At 33.6% G+C, this 22,222-nt stretch overlaps 1 protein-coding gene across 1 annotated transcript in view; it reads left to right on the top strand.

The window, feature by feature from the left end:
• Nucleotides 1–4,989: 4,989 nt before the first annotated feature.
• The window catches only part of LOC142981618 (hexuronate transporter), a 63,147-nt gene continuing 45,914 nt past the window's right edge, over nt 4,990–22,222 (top strand). Inside the window, exon 1 of the mRNA XM_076127637.1 lies at nt 4,990–5,228. The gene's annotated coding sequence lies outside the window, so the exon portion shown is untranslated. The remainder of the gene's footprint in view (nt 5,229–22,222) is intronic.

Below are 22,222 nucleotides of genomic sequence, written 5' to 3' on the forward strand. Positions count from 1 at the left end.
CAGTAATAAATGTGTATTTTGCAATTTTATCCCTTAAGAGATTTTTTATTTATCTTTGTGCTTCATTTTAATAAAGACATTGGTAATACAAATGTTTATTCTTTATTAAAACTCTAAGAACCTATAGTAAAATAATTAAAAAGAAAAAGTAGAAAGTAAATATAATAAAATAGGTATAATTTATTTTTAAATCAATTCTCGTTGGATGTATTCTTCTTTCATGAGACCAGACAGTTCAGGTCTTCAGTTCGTTCACCCTTGTAAAAATATATAGGCACCTATACTAACTATATTTCAAAGATAGATAGATTATCATATCGCTGGATATGTTATCATTTCGGTGGATAAGTTTATCATTTCGGTGGATAAATTTATCATATCGGTGGATAACCTTTTCATATCGGTGTACATAAAAAAAAAATCGGTGCCGGTTTATCATATCGGTGGAAACCAGAATTCAAACTGATTTTTCTTCTAAGTTTTACATGATATGTTAATGATGTTAAATTTGGGAATATATACTATCCTAAAGATTACATATAACCTAAAAAATAAGCAAAATATGTACATAAACAAAAAAAGCACCGATATGATAAAAAAAATGGCATTTGTTGAAATTCACCCATAAAACATATGCTCAAACAATCGTGTCCCTAATTTTATTAAAACAAAACGGCTCGGTTAAGTTTTAGTCAGTTTTACGCTTGCATTGCAATACGTCTTGAATCTTTCTAAACAAGTTCGAATTCCTCTCTTCACAATGATTACAAGACTCCCTTCTATATAGGTATAACACAAGTTGTACTCTTCAGCAAAACACAACAGTATTTTCTCTAGTTTGTCGTCAAGGCTTCTGCGAAATGTCAGGAAAGTACTCATGTACCTCCGTGCCCTCCCGGAGGAACCACAAAGGGCACGCAACGATAAGTAAATGAAAAATTCACGACACGTTTTCTAAGTAAATGCTTGATTCTGAAGTTAAGATACTCTGTTAATACTCAACTTGCAAGAATAGAAATATTTCTTGTTAGGGTTTTGGAACAATAATTTTGACAGTCTCTCTCTTTTGCTTATAATTAGTAACACTATTTTCTATGCTCTTTTGTCCTTACCCTTTCAAATAACTAGCCGTTGGCATTTATATTGCTTGATAAAATTAGTTCTCGTTGAATACGCTAGGGGCGCTTGTACTCGTGAAATTGTTCTCTGGTGTTATGTATTCGAGATGGTAAACAGGATTTAGCACTAAACCTCTTAATTTTTAAAGAAAAAAAAATGCGACATACTCCATACTAAGCTATGGCACGCAGCCACTAAGGTCTAAAACTATAGTTTTTTGAAATTGAAAGGTCAATAATATACTTCATGCACATTGGTTTTATAGTGTCGTTATTTTTTCAAACAAGATATTGTAACAAGTTCAATGATCGGGTAAGGTGTGGTTGGGTTTTTTCGACGGCAAATTCATGGAACCTAGTCCTAATTGGCGAAAGGTAGGCATTATTAAATCCCTTCCTAGTTCTTTAAGGAACCTAAATAACGAAGATAAATGCATAACCTTGTGTAGGTTTATTTTTGCAAAAATATATTTTGTAACCACAAACACAACAAGCGAACAAATTTTTTATACTACAAAATTTTCTCGTCTTGCCTATGGTAAACTTTTCAAATGAGTTTATATATTTTACATAAGCAACGGCGAAGGAACTTTACTCCAACAACTCAGAATATAACTAATTATTATGTGTAGTTCCAAAATAAAATAGCTGTGTTCTAACAGGCCACCGTCAGATGCATAGGCCTGCGGGTGACTGCTCTGAATTCTGAACTAGTATACCTCTGCTTCACGTGAACCTTTTATACAAAACTCTTTACTAAGTTGTTGAACTACGGAAAAAGTACCGCTTCTGAGTTTTCAGCGCTTGCAGATTTTTTCTTGAAATATATTGTAAGGATTCAAAGCTTATCCCCTTTTTAATTTCGAGAGAAGACCTCTAGCAGTGGGACATTAATGGGTTAAATTAACTTATAGTTTATAATCTGTAAAGTTCATTATAGTTATAGAATTTCTCTGTACCATCAGTAAATTATCCCGATGTACCATTTGTAACTCTCACAGTTTGTTATATACGCGATGTAAATCACAATGATGTGTGTGCCCCACGTGGCTGCCATTCTGTCAGTCCTAGCTGTGTAATCTATCTTAACTAGGACAGCGGGGTTCAAAACTATTTCAGCTCTGATTTCATGGAGAGTAACTCACCACTACCTTAATTCTGTTACCCCCGATTTCTGAGTAAATTATCTATTCAATAGCGTTCGAACCAATAGGACCTGTAACCGCCGGTTTCTGAGGTACATTTAACGGTAGTTTATCTATTCAATAGCGTTTTTTTATATGAGTTTTGACACTATTGAATAGATAAACTACCGCTAAATTTACTCAGAGAGAGGTTAGAGGTCGTATTGGTTCGATTATGAGAAAAATGTTTTTATGATTATGTGCTTTTAGTTGAGTTCCATTTTGTGACGTTTGCATGCTTATATCGTTGCTCGTGATTATTTTCTAGGAGTCTAACGTTTTCGTAAAATTGCTGTCAGCTCAATTCGGTATTAATTAAGATGACGATATTTTGAACAGTCCCCTTCTTTCATTGGGTACTGTGATTCCTTCAAAACATCCTGAAACAGAAGTGTGAAGACCTGTAATTTATTTTTCACTAACTGACTCGCGCAACTTCGCGCAAGAGAGAACGGGTCAAAATTTTCCCCGTTTTTATAACATTTTTTACTGATATTCTGCTCCTATTGGTTGTAGCGTGATGATATGTATAGTACTAGCGGACCCGACAGACGTTGTCCTGTCTGCACGTCTTTAATTTGTAAAAAATAAATTAAAAAAAAATGTCCAACGGACAATATTGTGAATCTAAACCATTCTCAGATCCCCTTGAACACACAAAAAATTTCATCAAAATCGGTCCAGTCGTTTAAGAGAAGTTCAGTGACATACACGCTTACATATATTATATAGTATAGTCTATTCTAGCCTTCCTCGATAAATGGGCTATCCAACACTGAAAGAATTTTTCAAATCGGACCAGTAGTTCCTGAGATTAGCGCATTCAAACAAACTCTTCAGCTTTATAATATTAGTATAGATTTAACACCAAAGCATTCTTCCTATATGTTCCGCGGCTGGCTGTCGAACAAAAACTTGCAACTATCACAACAAACTGAAAGAAAATACGTTTTACGGATATCTAGTTTCTTCCTTGTATTAGGTTTTAATATTGTTAAAATTCTTACAAGATTGCGTTCTACTCTATGACGATACGTGACACTATTCACTATTTAGAAAATGGCTACCGATTAACTTTTTTCGTCCTATTATTTTTTTACACATTGCAATAAACTTTATATACATTTAATAGATATAAAAAATATATTAACTGTGTGTTACGCTTGAATAAAATGATGCATTTTTGAGATTTTATGCTTCGTGGTGTGTGAAAAGACACGTTACTGCCCTATTATATTAAATTGTAATAAAAAAGGAGCATTTTATGAAAATGAAGTAATAAAATTTCAATACACTAACTGGATAAGTCTCATATACCTTGAATGATCGGTTGTGCATCCTTCAAAACCTATTCTTAAAACCTCTCAAGGTTCTTCGCGGTGATTATTTTCACCTCAAGAACCAATAATACTTATTTTAAAAAGACATTTACTGTCGCCTTAGGTTTGAACCCTCGACCACTTGTGTGAGAGACGAGTGCTTATACCAATATCGGTTATCATTCGACCCGTGGTCCGAAACGGCCAAAAAATACATGAAATATGACTATTTATGCATAGTTTACAAAATAAAGGATATTTTGAATTTGAATCTGGGACTTTCTTAAATCAGCAGTCATTCGAACACTGATTGTCGGCTGCTGATTGAAGAAAAATATAATTAAGTTTAATATTTTTATCTTTCAAGGAAGAGGAGGAAAGCGAATAAGTTCATTGCACCACACAAAGGTTGCGTTGTGTCTTTGTCTATGTTCATTAATCTATTAACGCAAACTTCCGCCTATGTCGATACTTTTGCACACTCGGACATTGTTCGTTTATTTATTGTCAATTTACTTCCGTACATGATTACATTGATTTACTTAGGTATTTTAAAATAAAGCCCAGGGTATTTACGTCCATATTTTGCACTTCTATCTATAATATATTATCATCCTAATTATGTCTAAGACAAATGATGAGTGTTATCCATGATAATATAGAATAATGTTGTCTATGATAATTTAATTTAGAATTTTCTGTGTAGATTTTTCATACATCAACGCAGAAATAGAGATCGTGCTTGATGCCGCTGAAATCATGTGAAATATGGTGTAAAAGACTAATAATAAATTTATTGTTAGGTAGTTAGGTAATCTTGAAAAATGTAAAGATGACCTTCGACGCTTAAATTCAGTCCTCAGACCATGCAATTATTTCAGGCCCACCCTACAGCCGCATAGGAAATAATGATTCAATTCATATTCGTTAATTTAATAAAATATATATAAAAGATCTACCGCCGTATTGAACTCCTTTAATATAAAATAATCTTGCGCAACATTGATAAATGCACCACGAGATCTTCAGTTATTAATGACATCAATTAATAACTGACTTATTACACCTAAAAAGTACAGGATATTACATAATTGCAAAACGTCAATTCATCGTCATCTTTCAAGCAAACTCCGAAAAAATCATATTTCCACGAATAAATGATATTTTTCTTTTCACCTTGCTGGCTGACATCGATTTTATAATGACTGACGGTTACTGTATCTCATTGACGGCCCTGTTTTTTCATCCGCTTCGACAACAAAGAGACACGAAGGACTATAATACTAAAACATTGATCTAATTAAATTGTTACCAAGAATGCGATAGGCGGGCGGGGCTTTCAGTAGCTTTCAAGGTACGCAAGGAGACCAGCTAGATCAGTAGCCGACGCGCACCATACCGCAGCGCACGCGCCAATGTTACCGCTACAACCTATTTGGTATACATAGAGGTTGTATAGGAACATTGAAGAAAAAAAATAGTCAGACCATCGAGTTCGAATTTTAGATCGAAGCGACGCGTTTGTCATTTTCAAATTCCGCGCACTATTTTTGGCGGGATTTTCGTGTGTTTAACGGTGTTAATTTCAAGTGTATTGCAGTCGTGAAGTAAGTATATATTTATTTATTTACTTAAACATTTATTTCCTCACAGAGTCTTGTGAAAATAATACAAGCACTAACTCAAAAAATTAAAATATTGAAGACGAAAAAAGATAATGATATTAAATAATAAAATTGCTATTAATGAATGTCCTTACAAAAAATAGGTTGTCTAACAAAAAACTACGTTTATCATTCATCGAGCTGTCAGTTTAAGCGCACGCGCATATCAACGTCTTATCCGCAATTTTTATTCACACACAAAAATGTTTAAAGAATTATCTTATAAAAGATGTCTTATTGCAATTTGTAATTGCAAATTGCAACAGCATTGTATGTAAATATTATTAGGAAAGACAGCAACACATTGCACAACAGCTAACAGGCGTGTTTTTTGTTTATAATCTCAATAACAATGTCTTCGTTAACGATTTAATTATAAGACATGTAATTACGTACAATAAGCCATTAAGAGCCATCTTTAGTTTATAGTAGGAAATAATAAAAGACAAATCAAGTTTTTTTATAACACAGATTTATTCAAACAGCCTTATTTTTTTTCGAATAGGCAAAGGTCGTTCACACAATCAGCCAGATACATATGTCAATAGCTTGAGCACATGGCTTTTTAGTCACGAGTTTGGAAAGAGAAAGTATTTAGTAAACGATTGCGTAAGGTAAAGATGTCACAGTGTTCGGTAATAGTAAAACGATGCTATTATTTTCCATTAAGTTAGAGTTCTTCGAACTGCGGTCGATGGAAGGAGTAAGTTCCCAGGAGAGCGTCTGGAATATTTCTTGGTAGAGTTGAGTGTAAAATGTTCTACGGATATTATGTGTCATTTCGTATTATACAATTTTAGAACAACTGAAATTGGGACAGCTAATGTTGAGACCGTCTTTCGTAATTGCAATATTTTTATACGCACTTATCAATGTATTAATCAAGCGTCTCTTGCGATCTTTCTTGATGTAGTTGTTCTTGTTAATGTGGTCATCACAGTACCTTTGCATCAGGGATCGTGGGTCCATTAGAACTTTTGATAAGAGGATTTACCGTAGATTTAAATTAGATTTTTTTTCTGCTATCTACTTTGAATCTCTCCGTAGTTTATTTGTCAAGTTCTCTTGGAGTGAGTTTTAACAAATCTAATCAACATTTTCTCAGAGAAATTCTTATTAAAGTTATTATGAGAGATGATCCGCTCAATAAACTAGGGGATGAAGATAATAATATAGGAACAAGAAGTATATAATATAAGTATGATATAGGAACAACTGATTAAATATACTATTAACGAAATTATACCTAGTAAACACATCTAACTTCATGGTTCGTTAATTTTGTATTCTATGATAAGTAATTCTTTTAAACCTGTTTAAAGTAAAAAAATGCAAATCTTAAGACGTATCTATACTCTAGCATATTTTGCTTTAAAAATAAGTTGTATTCACGAGTCTGTTACTAGAGGATAAAAATATATTTCTAGCTACAAAGTTAAATACATAGTAGAGAACATAAAACGCAATAAAAGGTAGTGTCCATATCGGCATAACACTATTAGTAGCGGGTCAATATCCGTAAAAATAAGCTTAAAATGGACGGTGTTATGTGTGAGGGCAGAAGTCATGATATAAAAACTCTAATTAAAGGCGATTTTTCCGTTGCAAGATGACATATTGGGAGTTTTTCTACTCGTATCCATAAGTGGGCAGTCATCGACGATGTTTTTTTACGAAAAATCTATCGGTGTCCCTAGCAAGGTTAGTTAGAGTTTTAAACTCTTTTATAATTATAAAGTGACAATAGTGAACTATTGTCACTTTATAATTTTAAACTCTCGCTAGTCAAAATTGCGCTGCTGTTCAAAACAAATAATTAATTATTTTATTATCTACAAGCTATCTGATGATATAATAGTAACAATCGGCTCGGCAATAATTTGTATGTATGTCTCTAATAAAATTGTATTTTTTTTATCCCGGAAATTTCATCACGAGATGCACAATAGAATTATTTCATGTAGTTTATAGTTTTAATAATAATAATTAATTATATAAATATAATATACTTCCTTATGACCGATTCAAATATTTCGTTAAAATAAAATAAAATCATAAATGTGACAAGGCTTTGACCTTGCATCTTCTTATTTAACTAAGATAATCTATTTTGAAAATAAACTTATTACTTAAAAATTTGAATCACCAAATTATACATTCAAATTCACACGCGCATCTTAACTGCTCTTTTTTATCATAAAATAAAATATGATATTAAGTATTATATAATGTCTAATTAAAAGAGAAAAAACTGTGTTAATAAAAGTTATAAAAAATTACATGAGATGTATATTTGCAATTTATAAGTTCCGTGTGCGCAATTGCTGTTTATATTTATGTATTAATTAAGAGATACAAATATAGACAGTAACTTGTTATTAATACCGGGCCTTACGAATTAAATAGGCCCATTGAGAATAGTAAATGGATCGGAATTTTTCTATGAAAGTTTTACCAAACCTTTGTCTTTTGAAAGAGCCTTTTTGTTATGTCGTAGTCACTTAGGGAATAGTTTCAATGGCAAGATTAACTAGGGGTCGTTTAGCATTAGATAGTTTAAAGGATATTTAGTGTAGCATTTATATTTTTAATCGAGACTCGAGTATACAAATAGGAAGTATGTTTCCGTATCTCAGTTGACAGCTTATGTACTTCAAATTGATGGTCACTATTCAGTGCATTGCTGCTTTGACGTAACGTGCTAATCACTATAGCCTAAAAAAGAAAACAATGTACAGCCAAGAGGCTTTCAAATTGATATACAATAACAAAATAGCCGCCCTGGGAGGCAATTGACATTTTAAATCACATAATATCAATTTGTTAAAAGACTGAAAAGTCACTGTGAATTACCTGCAAAGTATTAGACTATCAGTCCATACTCAACAATTTTTGACATTTTTTATTAAATGAAAATATTTTCTCACAATTTACACCAAACCTTGGTCTTATCCGTCGCCATTTCAAACGATAAGACAAAGATCAAATCTAGATCGATAAGTTTAGATAAGCTTTTCTGAATTTACAATCTAGTCTTAGATAAGGAAGTTTGGACGTATAATTATTCAATCATTTCTAAGCTACGGCCTTTAGTTAACTGATTGAATGCAAAATGCAAATGCATTGTGTTACAATGAAACAAGAGGCGTGGTTTTCTTAGGGAAAAATACTTCAAAATTAAAACTATAAAGCCATGGAAATGTTATACCAATTATGAATTAATTAATGCAAGTAATTATAAAAAGGTCTTAAGTCAGGTCTTGGTTGAAAACGATTATTCCGATTAGAAGCTAGATTTATCGATGATTGTTTTTAAAATCTTCGTGGATATTAATTATGTTTTAATTGGTAAGGACCTTAGCCTTATTTTCAGTAGTTCGTCCTTTTACTGATGTTAATAAGGTTAATTATGGTGTGTGGTTATTATTGTACGTTGCATGTAAGATATTGTTAGTGCCTTTTAAGAAACAATATGAAAGAACACACATACGTATTATTTTCATATATTTTTTTGAATATCTTTGTCTACCTAGATTTATTGCTTGTTAAAACTCCATAAGGTTCAAATAGTTTACCTAACTTTGGACAGGTCATATTTGGACCTAACGATGAAAGTCAATTGTTCAAAAATATATAACATTAAATGAATACATATTTAAACTGGTTCAGAATTTTATCATCGTGACAAATCACTTTTATACAATCCTTGTTAATTTAAAAAATCCACATACATGCATCTCACCACAAAAAAAGAAAAAAAAAACAATTACTAAATTAAAAATATAAATTCATTTGAATAAATACTGCATATCTGCATAAAGCCGTCCGCACCCTTTCACTGCATTGTCCAAGTTTTGAAGTTCAAGGCGACGGCAACAATCGTATCGTTCTAGATAGTGTGTAGACAGCCGACGTGACAACTGACGCACGTGGCAGCCTTCCGCATTTTTAAAAACTAAATTTTAATAATAATAGGCCTAATTTTAAATAAATTTGAATATTACTTAAATATGAGATTATTGACGTAATACGTTTTAACTAAGCCCTTGATAATATTCGGATTTGATGTCATTATGGGCTCAGAAATATGATAAATGTCTTCCTGGCTAATATTTGACCATGGCCACTGTCAATAAAATTTGTTGACCAGTTTCATTGAATACGGCCATCGGCAGGAAACTCTTAATAGTGACCAATAAATGCACAATACTGTAGTATGCCCTATTTTTTAAGCCTGAGTGGTAACCGAAACAACCGGCAAGAGTTCGGACCGTCAGCTTACCGTGCTTTTCGGAGCACGGCAATCGCTGACAGTTTTTTGATAAGAAAAGTAATCTCAGGCACAGGTTTTTTACCCGAGATTTAATCTAGATGTATTTATATCAGCCTCTCTTACTATAGCCACAGAGCAGAGGCAGTCAAAAATTATGAAAATTATGATACTACAGTTACATTTTATTTATTTATTTAGGGTCTATTATTAACTTTAGTCATATTAAACATGTTTCCCAACCATTAACCTCCGTAGTTGACTAACTAATATTGACACTAACCACGGTATTCTAACAAAATTAAGTATTTCGGGTCAAATTATACACAAATTGATTGCACGCTTGATATAGGCATAACTGGAACGGAAATTATGTTACCAAACTTTAAGTTAATATCGTAACAAGTTATACTAAATTGGACAAATATGATACCTAATGGGTGTCTATAAAGAATAATAATAATAATGTTTAAAGTATTTAAACTTTTGCTCTAGTTTACGGTGTTTTAAGGAAACCAAAGATTAAAATTTCAGTTAGTAAAAATGCTTAAGGAAAGCATGAGACCCGAGCCTGAATGAAGAAATTCAAAGCACATAATAGTTTACATAGAACCAAAATTCTTCAGGAACTATCTGTGTTAGTGTAAAGTTTAAATATCTCATTTACTACTTACAGGTACCTAAACATTAATTTACAATGATGACTTACAATGAAACACCTAAACAAACCTTCAAACGACCTCGATTTTTCACAAATATTTCAAGCTGAACAAAGATGAATAATAAGAAAAATTCTACCTGAGGAGCGATTAAAAACTATACTATAGCTATGAGTATTATTCGCGGAAATACACGAAAACCTTTATATTTCAAGTAATTTGAAAGCATAAAATAAATTATCAATACGAAAATCATAATTGTAGGTACTACGATAACAAACGTACGAGCACCAAACGTGGTTAGCGAGACTTATTCTATGTATTAAAAGAGATAGCACTATTAAGAAACGCTGTCTTTGTCTAACGTTAGAAATCGTACCCTTTATACCAGCTCGAGTAAGACCTTAAAAAGTTCCTTTCGCACGAAACAACACGAATCACGTAGGGCCTCTATTATGCCAACACAGCATCGGGGGTACCATTTGTTCCCGGTCGTAAAAATACCCATTTTCTAAGACAAGCCATAAATACTTCTACTACATATTCCATGATATTGATCGGAGATACCTTATAAATAAATCAAGAACATAATAATATAGATGCTACGTACTAGGGCGAAGGTGAATCTCTCTGTTGAGTCTCATAAGGTTATTGCTGATAAAACTTCTTAATTAGTTTAAAGTAATTGCGATAACCAGGATTTTTAGAACCGCAGTATACGCGACTACAGGTCACGAGGTCTCGGGTTTTATTCCTGGCTCGCGGAAATTGCGACCGGGCTTTGTCAATTTGAGTTGAAAATTTTATGTTCTAAGAAGTAGCCCGAAGTTTGGTTACGTGCCCGGCATTTGGCAATAAACGGGCCCTTAACAAGTTTAGTTGAAATATTCTCAACAAATTGTTACCTAGAGATTAACCATCCAATTGGCTATAACATAAGCAACCTAGTAAATAGCGAAAATTGCATAATACAATACACCTATATCTGTAAATCTTTGGTTCTAGTGAGGACTTATAAAGAGAAACGATTCCATTCCTACCCCTTTCGAACCCCACAGATATAAATGTTCCTACCCGTCAGAGTTACAAATGTGTGTCACGTGCGAGCCCACGGTACACAGGCTCTGAGGCAACACAAGCGGGACACGTCCGTGCAAATCCCAAGCCTCCCGAGATTAATCTCCACACGTTTAACTCCGATATTTATATTCAGTTCTACGTGACGACTGGAATAATGTTGCGATTGCGTTGAATAGTAAATACAAGTGTTTTTTTTTGCATTTAAGTTTGTGTAATACATCAAAGGAAACAACGTTAAATCGTATCAAAATCTGAAACAATGAATATAAAACATGTAAAACGATATCGCGATTTAGCCATGAAAGCGTGATAGAGAGACAGACAGATTTTAGTATGGATAGAAATTGAATCTTTGGCACCCTATACAATAATTATGATGTAGCGACTATGTTTCGTCATTACTACTTTAAACTGAAAATTCATACTTTCGCTGAAAAAACGTACCTACACATTTTTCTTAACCAAGGATCGAATCAAGAGAAGGACCCAAAATCACACTAACAGTCACATATACTAGCTGTTAGAACAGTTTATTTCAATAAATTATAATAATTATGATAATAATATGTTAATATTCTCACGGTCAATATCATGGACAATATACATAACACATCACAACAAAAATATAACATTGAACATAAAATATAATTTATTGTTTTATAATCCAAATTCATGGACTAATTCTTGGATGAAGACGTTACTCAAGGGCGACCTTGCAATGGTACATAAACGTAGACTCATCGACATGTGTATCTTGCCTGTCCTAACTTACGGTGCTCAAACCTGGTCTCTGACCGAGACTCAGAAGTCTAAACTTAAAGTTTGCCAAAGAGCTATCGAGCGGAGCGTATTAGGCCTAAAACTCGCAGACCGCATACGTAACACCGTTATACGCTCCAAAACAGGAGTCGCGGATGTTGGCAAGAAAGCTGCCAAACTTAAGTGGGATTGGGCGGGTCATGTTGTTCGGATGCATCCAGATAGGTGGGCAAGTATCGTCACAAAATGGATGCCTGAAGGTCGTCGACGACGGCGAGGTAGGCCGAGGAAACGTTGGCGTGACGATTTGGACACCTATCTGGAAGGGTGGCAAGAGATGGCTGAGGATAGAGACCGGTGGAGGAGTTTGGGGGAGACCTTTGCCCAACAATGGGACAGTATAGGTTAAAAAAAAAAAAAAAAATCTTGGGCTAGAAGCAAAAAGGACAACACATACAAAGATTATTACACATACAATCATACATACATAGAAATAAAAGCGCGGGAAAATGTGTGTGTGTGTGTGTCTGTGTGTGTTTATGTATGTGTGTATATGTGTGTGTGTATGTGTGTGTCCGATTACTCATATAAAAGGAAACAAGATATAGAATACGGAAGTTTATTTATAAGATTATTATTACCGTGGGTTTTTATAATAAATGTGACAGTTTCATTTGCATAATAATTCGCATATTTTATATTAGGAATTTTATATCACCTTCATCAATTGCCTAATAATTTGTACTTGACGTACTTTGTGACCTTAGACCGTGAATACGCAGTTAGGAAATAAACCAGATATTAAAAAGTAAAATAACTAGGCTCAGGGACTCCCTACAAGACAGGACGTCTTAGTAGCGCACTTCATTTGCCCAGTTTTACTAAAAACCAACTTCTTCCTTCCCTTTTGAAGTAAAAATGCTTTGTCATAACATAACATATAATCAAGCCTACTTCCAACAGGGGTAGGGCCGAGGCCAAAGAACGCGAAAGACACGAAAAATTACGAGCAAACTAAAGTACTTACTTTCCTTATCTCCTACTATTATAATAGCGCGAGATCATCGCAACGTCGATCTGCATCATATTCTGAACACGATTTCTGTGTGCGTCTGTTGGACTCAAATCCGTCACATGGTTTGCCCATCTATCAGGATGCATACGAGAAATATGTCTGGCCTACTTTCTTTGACCTCTTTTTAAAGGAAAAATAAATATATTATTTAAGGATCCGTCCGTTCTACCTTAGATTTATACAGAACTAGCTGACCCGCACAACTTCGCTTGCGTCACATTAAAGAGAATGGGTGAAAATTTTCCCCGTTTTTGTAACATTTTTTACTGGTACTCTGCTCCTATTGGTCGCAGCGAAATAATATATAGCCTATAACCTTCTTCAATAAATGGGCTATCTAACACCTTAAGAATGTTTCAAATCGGACCAGTAGATCCTGAGATTAGCGCGTTCAAACAAACAAGCAAACAAACAAGTAGTATAGATTTTCTTTACTCCTAAACATGAAAGGCTATCAGCGCTCGTGTTTAACTAAGGTATCCTTGACTAAACGCAAGGTAAACGATACAATTTAGCATTATGAATAATAAACAGCATGATTGTTAAACGAATAGACCTCTTTTTGTTAAGTACTGTTAAATTAAACGTAGTCATTGATACTAATAGTGCAACAAAAGATGCAGTTTGAAATAGAAAATTGACTTTTTGTTTGCTTGCGTGATTGTTTGATTGTATTTCCTGGTTTAAGAGCGAAAATAGTATGCAAATTAAGTGTAATAAATTGTTTGGAGTGGTAAAAACGACGAGTACTACGATTTTTGTTGGTTTTTGCGTCTTTTTGTTTTTCTCAAGCAGTAAGTTGTATTATTTACAAGCCTTGTAGTGGAATTACATTCACCTGCTCGTTAGTATTCATTCACATCATCAGTCTGACATTTTATTTTACTTTTCACATAGGAATGCAACTTGTCGTGTCCCATATATTGACGACAGTAATTAAGTTGAATTAAAGTCTCTAAAGCTTCCAAAACAATGTGCTAAGAAATCTATATTTTTCCAAAAACCGAAAAAACGCTGCCTAAGTAAAAATATATTCATCAAAATCAAATTCCAAACTCAACCTTGTCTACAATTCTGTCAATTAGATAACAGTTACAAAGTCGGTCACTCTCGACCATTAGCATATGCATTATGAGACACGACAGGTCGTAAGCGACACGTGTCATCGACCCACCTATTGCATAGATCTATAACACTGATGACATGAACACGAATTACTTCAAGGTCTGTGAATTTGTTATTGTTGAAGGTAAACATACTGCGGGTCTTGTTTTAACAATCAGACAGGATTAAAATGTGTAGATTGGTGACATTTTTGGCGAAATTAATAACCATTATGTATTGCTTGCGAGCCTGCTCTATCGTGTTATATAGCGAAAAAGTAGCCTGCGTCCTTTACCGGGATGTAATCTATTAGCTTTATAATTTTTACCTATATTTATTGTTCAGTAATTTTGTCGTTGTAAAAGGTAGAGTAAGGGTCAAGTAGAAAGATCTCATTTGGTTTTAGAAATATTAGCTGCTCTAACTTATCTATACAAATATTGTATAAATAAATCTGTTACGATTTCACTTGTTGAAAACATTTTAGGCAGTACGATACCTAGCATTTTGTACAACAAAAGATCGTCATATTATTTTCACTATTTAAGCTTGAAGTCCAAAATCTTATACTGAAATGAAACATTACTCCTTAATACAGTTGTTGTAACTCAGTTTGAACTAACCTATTTTAGTAAGCGAAAATCGTAAACTAATTTACATACTAAGAGTGAATTAGCTGAAAACTTCAGGTTCAAGAGATCTTTGAGCAGATCTTTATCTAGTTGTTACTTAGGTGTCTCTGTCACCTCGCCTTTGACTGAACTTTAATTAGCTAAGTTTATCTTTGAGTTCATTTAAAACTGTTTAAGGACTTATACAGACGTTGGTCTTGATGTCAGTATTTAAAGAGATATGGTGCTAGTTTAAAAAGAAAAGCCTCCTTTTGGTGCATTTATTGCCTTAATAATGTTGAGATATTAAATTATATTAAAACTCATTTAGTTTTTTGTAATGCAAATTAAAATCTTATAGTGGACCGGATGTTTCCTACAACATTAGTATTATCATAAATCAATATAAAGTCTTTGATTCCTAATCTTGGAAACACTGAGGTAGAAAATGATTGATACAATATTAGTTTTTTTGGTTTTATTGGATAAAATGGCATATTATACATTTTAGGCATAGGTCATTTCAGTTATCTTCACTCATTCTTGTCCACAGCATAGGCATTAGAATAGGCTAGCAAAATATTTGAAATGACCAAGCAAAAATCTAAAATATATCCTTAAGGAACATTTAGTAAGAGTTATTCAAAAGTTAAATGTATACAGTCACTTTTGTTTTAAAGTAGATTAATGAATTGGTCCCCAGAGCGTATGTCGTTAATTTTTAAGTAGCAAGTTGTGTAAGCATTACGCAGTTGTACTCCATTATAATTAAAAGAACAACAAACATTACTGAACTAAGACTAACCACTTAGCATATTTAGAACGGAATAGGCTGGATATTAACGCAAAGAGGTAGGCAGAAGTAGCGTAACTATGACCCCGGGAATCTACAAATGTTTATTGTGAGCGACCTAGAACTTCAGTACTCTAAAGTACCTTACTAAGCATTACTAGGCATGATACTCATAGCGCACTTAGGTCAGGGGACAATAGACCTATGGCTTTAACTACATACCCGGGAAATTAGGAGTTAATGTCATAGTTTACATAGACCAAGATTTTGGGCAAAGTAATATAGTAGTACTAGCTGATCCGGCAAACGTTGTTTTGCCATATGAATAAAAAAAATGTCACTTAGGGGTATGAAAAATAGATGTTGGCCGATTCTCAGACCCACTCAATATGCTAACAAAATTTCATTAGAATCGGTCAAGCCGTTTCGGAGGAGTATGGCAACGAAAACTGTGACGCGAGAATTTTATATATTAGATAACAATGTTTCTATTAAAAGTGGACATCCGAAAAAAAGGTCAAATTATACTTTTCAAATATCCATAGATCCCGAGAAATATACTAATACTAGCGGACTGGTATAGTACAATTTTACCCCGTTGACTCCATTCCCACGGGAATTTGATCCCATCGGTCCCATTTTAGTTGAAGTACTTGTTCAAAAGTTACGCGCGTACATTTATTTCAGTGATCCATTTTTATTTACATAAATCAAAAATTCAACAATAACTTTTACTGACTGTTAACTTGTTTTACGGATACGCTAAAAAGTCATACATAAATATGGTCATAGCCTATACAAGCTTTCTTAAACACACACCGGCTATAAAAAACCTTCACACACACATAATGTCTAATATTTCGCAGATACTAATCATTGGTCATGACCGAGGCCGACCTCGCTACCGGCAGTCATGTCTCAACTCTCGTGTACACAGTATATAGTAACGATCGTTGACGGAAGTTAACGATACTGTCAGATATCGTTACTTATTGTCTTCGTGAATATTTGTTGGACACGATTGTATTGTTGAGGCTTATAAATTATTATGTTATCTGAGAATAATTAGGTATGTACAGATTATATGAATTAAGAAACCAAACGGTAAGGAAATTAGACTAGCGATTTGGGTAATTAGTAACTTCGAATACGACACATTGCATAACGTGATTTGAGTAATAGAAGTGCCAGACTTATTAAGAATTGGTTAATAGGAATAGAAAAAGTCTTAGCGCCGTGGCGACCCCACAAACTTGAACTATTGACCCCTCTACACGTTAAGTAAATAAAATTGTATCCTCGGGAAAACGTAATCCAAAGGAAATTTTTAAATGACAAAAGTGTTAAAGACCGTACAACAAAATTTTGGTATTATCTTGGATGATCAGGAAAATATACAGTTTTGCAATAATGACTATTCTGACCTAAAATAAGCTATAAGTATTCTATCCACCTTCAGACCCCCATTGAGAATAAAAACAACAATATATCACTAAAAGTGCCACTGAAATACAAAATAGAATTACCCAATGCTATTTAGTTCAATTGATAATTGAATCTAAAAGTTAAAAGTCACATTAGTAGAACAAGTTAGACAGAAACAAAACACCAAATAATAGGTTTAAATGCCCCACTTTGTATAAAGTTAGAATTGTAGACCGACTGGTTTAAGCATTGAATATTTAGTTGTAGTTATAAAGTGGATTTAAGCTCATTTTGAACTCTATTTTGTTAATATATTTAGCGTTAGTTAAACGCTAACCAATGTAAATTAAGGTTGTTTTTAGCTCGATCATTTGTCTTTTATACACGCTTACTGTAGCTCAATTCTCTTTTGTTATCGACTACCGACAACCGACCTGTCATCGAGAAATTTTGTATGAAAATCTGATCAGCGCCTCTGACGGGCGTCGTAGAAACTGTCGATAGCTAGCCGGTTGTCGGTAATCGATAGTGGTAGAGAATCGAGGTACTGGCTACTACTATTATAAAGTTAAGATTTTGAAGTTTTAAATATAGTTCTAAACCTGAATTAAAATTATTTAGAAATCAATTTGATGTTTAGTTTAAATAAAGATTCAGATAGAACATAATTAGAAATCGACACTTTTTGCATTAATATAGGGGATGAAAGTTTAAATGCGATTGGAGTCGCGGGGCCGCTAGGTTTCCGTATTGAGCTCATTATTCTTAACCCGTTTGAACAAAATTATTATCGTCTCGTTGTTATATCATTGCTAGGTAAACGATTCTAATTACTAAGCAAAACAGTTGCTAAGGTATTATTTTAATTGAAGAGCATCCATCACTCGTATGAGTTCATCTTAATGATATTCACTCACTCATGAAACGTTATATAATCACCCATCGTGATCATTTTATTAATACGCATTGATGCATGTGTATACTAATTATTCATGCAAGGCACACACCTACTCAATTATTGCCGGTTTTATATGGGAATAACATAAATCTGTCTATTCTTTGACATTTGAACATAGAAATACTGATGTGAACATAAAAACTGCATCGAATTATTAGTTTCACGCATGATTATTCAATTTGATGATTGACTGTTTAAAATGAGGAGGGTCAAAGTTTATTTAATACTTTAGAATGATTTCATATTTAGCCTGTTGTATCTTTGATAAACTGCTGTCAGAGAAGACTAGGGTTGTGGCCGTAATAGTTCGTTGATATAATAAAGTAAGAAAGTCATTTAAAAAGTGGTTTATCATAGAAATACCGAGACGATAGAAGGACATAAGTCTGTCAGCCTGTTTCAAGAAAATAATAAGGTAAAAAATAAGGGAAGACTATAGTCCAGCAGCGAGTTATAAAAATGTAGCATGGCTGAAAAATCTTAAATATCATATAATTGTAAAGTCTATTACCCTGGATCGTATATCCAAGCTACAATTAGACTTAAAAACCTTGCATAAGCTTCAAGTAGCAACAGGACAGGCTTCAAAACTCCTACGCAAAATCAAATTATTCAAACAGGGAAACAGCAAGCTCGTGACTAGCCCCAAGTAACACCAGTACCTAGTCACCTAGCTATGTTAAACACTTAACATTGTTTATGAAACCGCGTCATACTTGTGGTGACCATAAATCTCGATTTAAAACGGAATTGTCAATCTTCAGATTATGTGACCCAAAGTCCTCAAAGAAAGTAAAAATGTCCCAGTTAAAGGTAACTATGTCCAATAATAACCCACTTTCCAGGCATCAAAATCGTTATCGTTATTTTAGACAAGTAACAGACTCCATTTTTGAGTCTATCCCATTAGACTCATTGTGTTGTCTCGTGTGTTGCCTTTTACACTCCTCTGTAGAAGTTGTCCCATCAACTACTATTATTATTGTCCCAAAGTTGTCATTTCGTAGCAAATTGGAATACTGGAGCTAACAAAATCACGTCCAACTTATTTAGTGTTAAATAGTGTTTCATTGAAACTGGTTCTGAAATTCCTTCTTCCTAGATACACGCGAGTCGGCGTTTAAATTCCTTCTTCTTAGAAATAAGCAAGTCGGAGTTTGTCCCGCTGCTACTCAAATTGTATACCACACAATGGTCGATTGTAACACAGATAAGCCAAGTTTGTATCAATATCGTGACACGACCCGGCTAGATCGCTACAGGCGGATATTTTACTAAATTATGTCTGTTGTTGTCTGTTTTGCATGCATTTTATTTGAATATGATTAATCAATGGTTGATTACATGAATAATTGTGGTCATTTGAATATGATATTGATGTATGTGGGCGATTTTATGGTATTTTAAATGTGTTTTGATTTATTAGAGGAAATAGAGGCTTTGTTTTTACATTGACAGACCTCACAGTGATGGAATAGAACCGTTTGCTTTGTACTTTTCAGGCACACTGCAATTTTCGTCTCGTATTTTTCTAATCAAAAGTTCAGTTTCAGTGTCCATTTTGATTGTAGATCTAATAAACTGTCATCTAATTCCTATAAATCTTTGTTCCGTGTGGCAACTAAGCTCCAAACTTTCGCGGTTAGAGACAATCTATATCAGTATTTTACCGACTCCAAGCGCCCTAAATATGCCGAAATCTCTGACTATCGATAAAATATTCAAAGCTACAAACAAATTAAGCCCTGATTAACTAATATATAGGCTAACTAGATTCCCGACAAGCAGTCTACAACACATTATAAAGACGGACATTTAATGAGCTAATCACGTCTCATTGCACCTGACACTGATTCACTGCAATAATGAGAATTATGACAACATAAGTGCATAGAATAGTTGATTTTATGTAAAATAACATCATCAGCTATTATGTGAATATCATGGTGTTGAATCATAATGCACATAGTGTCTTCTTCACTGTAAAAGCATAATTTATTAAATAAGTTTACAAAGACACTATCCTACTAGAAGTTTTGATAATAAAGAGTCATATTTTCGTAGTTAAACGCTATGTTATGCTTTCTTATGAAAAAAGAAAACCCTTTTAAAAAACAGTAGCAGCAACACCATCTCAGTGTAATTTCTAGACCATATTATAAACCACAAGAGCTGCATGAAATAATATACTTACTTATAATAATATCCATGTATCGTCATTGTAAGTCCCATGCTTAAGGGGGTGAACTTATTACCATAGTACCGCGAGTATTACCGGCCTACTATTGAGAAAATCGAACCCCAAACCTCGAATTCCCGCATTCTTCTCCATAGAAAAGTCATATGCACTACCGCTCACATGCAGTCAAAACACCGGAAAAATCACAAAAGTTCAAACATGACCACAAATAAATAAATAACGGATTATCATTGTCTAAATAACACATCGCGAACCCATCATCAGATTGTTCGTATAATCTAATAACGCCCTATCAATTGTAGACTCAAGGTTGCACGATAACAGCCGCGGTCATTACCGCCCGTCCTTGACACACTTGCCCACGTTGTCTATGTTATGTCATGCAATTTCTATCATTATTAACATCAATTGTATGAGATTTTGCAACCTCGTACTGCTTTTGCGACACTTAATGAAGATGAACAATATTTTAATTTATATTATTATATTTTTTAACTAATTGCCACTGTATTGTGGTTATTGTTTTGCAAGATTATCTGTTAATTGGCTAGATTGTTACGCAGATAAATAATTTTATTTGTGAGATTATTTTTTACCTTATTTTTTTCATGAGTTGAAGACACGCAACAAGCTTTAATAGATAATAAGACCAGCGTTTGAAATTCAACTGCAATTCTTTATTTTATTCGGTTTATTTTTCGATCCTCGTTCTATAAAATTTTTATGAACTTCTTTACATGCGACTCTCGTACAGTATGCGTACAATATGCTTAAAAAAGGCTGTAGTTGATATTCATTATAATTATGTAATACACCTTATGGTACAAATATTCGGCTTTATATCTATTTCACACGCACTTACATGTATCATTCATAAATCAATATATTTACGACATATGTATCATAAACATTTATTACTTATTCAAAAAAGCTTAGTAATAATTATGTAATTACTTATCAAAATGTCCGCCCTATCGTCACGAATACAACAAACTAATTAGCCCTTAAGAACAAAAACATGATACCCACATGTGTATCTGATTACAATAATTTATTGTTTTTTGTGAACCCAAACTGGTTCATGTTTCTTGTAAGTTAGTTCCGTATTAAATATCTACATCCTGAATGTGACAATACGTGGAAAACAACGACTAAAGGAACATATTATGTGTCATAGAAATAATTTATTCTGCAAGCGTTTCGTCTCGTAAGTTGAAGTTAGGCTGTATCTTTGATGTCACATTGCATACCACAGTTTCTTTTATGTATCACTGGCATTTGTCTACGACATCGTCTGCCTGGGAAAGTTTAGTGGGGTAAAAATTAAAATAATCCAATATACAATCTAGATCATACTTAAGTCATTTATGAGGCAAATTTCATTCAGTAGTTTTGCATGAAAGAATAAGATGAAAAATCAAACTTCCGTCCGGACTAATTTTCGCATTTATAATATTAGTTTCGGCAGTAAGATTACTTTAATCAACTTGTCAGAAATTCTGTTTGATGTCATTTTTCCGGCCCTAGTTAAATACTCTGAGGTACTCCTATTCTCGTGAGAAGTAAAACAGACGCGGTCGTTGAGACTGTCTAGCTATTTGACCTATTTTGTGGCAACGGTGATGTGAGTGTTTTAGGTCGGGTCAAGGTACAGGTCAAGCGTTTGGAACTTTTTAGTTTCTCGTATAAAAGGTGGTAAAAGGCTTTAGAGTGTTCTGAAAAAGCAACTGTTTCACTCAAAAACATTTTGTAACAGCTTCAGTTAGGTCTCTTGTGGCTTGATGACCTTATCATACAAACAAAATACACGAAGAAAATTCAAGAGGAAGAAAATATAATAGTTACAATGGCGGCCTTATCTCACTGGGCAATCGCTTCTAGGCAACCGCTAATGAACCTATTGACGATGATCCACTAATAAAGTGACCTACTGCCAGCCCATGATGATCATGAGTTTGATTCCCACGGTAAACAAATACATATTTGTGTAGTCCACAAATAAT

This window comes from Anticarsia gemmatalis, chromosome 20, assembly GCF_050436995.1.
Source record: "Anticarsia gemmatalis isolate Benzon Research Colony breed Stoneville strain chromosome 20, ilAntGemm2 primary, whole genome shotgun sequence".
Lineage (NCBI taxonomy): Eukaryota > Metazoa > Arthropoda > Insecta > Lepidoptera > Erebidae > Anticarsia > Anticarsia gemmatalis.